Genomic DNA, 1,416 nt, shown 5'->3' with positions numbered 1-1,416 from the left:
TGCATTGAGCATCTGCCCCCTGGTGGTCAGTGCACATCATAGCGACTGATTATACCTCCATTTGTTCAATTTGCATATTAGCCTTTTATTACATAAGATATTGCTTATTGTTGGTAATATTCTTGGTGATTTTCATCCCAATATCAAAGTGGTATTTCTTACTCAAAATACCATCTCTTTGATCCACGAATGGATCATGGACTTATAGCAGCTTTTAAAGCCTACAGCCTGAAGACAACCTTTTCCCATATTATTGCTGCAACTGAGGAAGACACTAATGCATTTCTGGAAGGATCACAACATCTATGACTACATCAAGAACCTTATTTCAGCTTGAGGTGAAGTCACCAAAGAGTGAATGGCACTTAAGAGGTTTATCCATGACTTCAAAGGATTTGCCAAGGATGAGAAACTTGCCAAAAACCATCAAAGCTTTGGTTGAGATGGCAAGCAACTTTAACCTGAGTAAGCAGGACAGTGACATTGAAGAACTCCAGAAATTGTTCCTGAGGAACTAGTAAATGCTTTTGAAATAGAATCAGAAATGCATAGCTGAAGAAGCAAAAAGAGGAAAGGAAATCACAGAAGAAAAAAATAACTTCCATAACTTCCAAGAAAATTCACAGTAGTATTTAGCAAAAACTTTTGCAAACTTCAACAAGGTCCTTAAAAAGGATGAAAAGATGGATCCCAACACCAAAAGATTTTTAGTAACAAAGAGGACTGTCGATTATTTGCTAATAAGCCCTTTATAATGAAAAATTAAAGAAAAGAGAAAGAGCCGAAACCTGTTTGGCTCAGTGGATAGAGCGACGGCCTGCAGACTCAAGGGTCCCAGGTTTGATTCCCATCAAGGGCATGTACCTTGGTTGCGGGCACATCCCCAGTAGGGGGTGTGCAAGAGGCAGCTGGTGGATGTTTCTCTCTCATCAATGTTTCTAACTCTCTGTCCCTCTCTCTTCCTCTCTGTAAAAAATCAATAAAATATATTTTTTTTAAAAAAAGAAAAGAAAAGAGAAAGAGGGGGGAGGCTAGGAGAGGACAATGGGGGGAAAAGAGGACATATGTAATACTTTCAACAATAAAGAATAAAAAAAGAAAAGAAAAAGAAAGAATGAAAGAATGAATGAATTAAAGGGAGGGAGGGAGAGAGGAAGAAAGGAAAATAGAATGAAAGAAACATAAGTGACCAACAAAATGAAGAAAAAAAAAACAGCTGGGGTAGCAATACTCATATTGGACAAAATAGACTTCAAAATGAAGGCCATCACAAGAGACAACAAAGGTAAATACATAATCCTAAAAGGATAAATCCAACAAGAGAATATAATCCTGGTAAACATACATGGACCCAATATAGGAGCATATATATATATATACTTCTAGAGGACTTTAAAGGAGAGATCCACAACAATA

This window comes from Eptesicus fuscus, chromosome 1 (assembly GCF_027574615.1).
Source record: "Eptesicus fuscus isolate TK198812 chromosome 1, DD_ASM_mEF_20220401, whole genome shotgun sequence".
In the NCBI taxonomy this organism is placed as follows: Eukaryota; Metazoa; Chordata; class Mammalia; order Chiroptera; family Vespertilionidae; genus Eptesicus; species Eptesicus fuscus.
The sequence above is the reverse complement of the archived record's forward strand: the minus strand, read 5'-3'. Positions refer to the sequence as shown.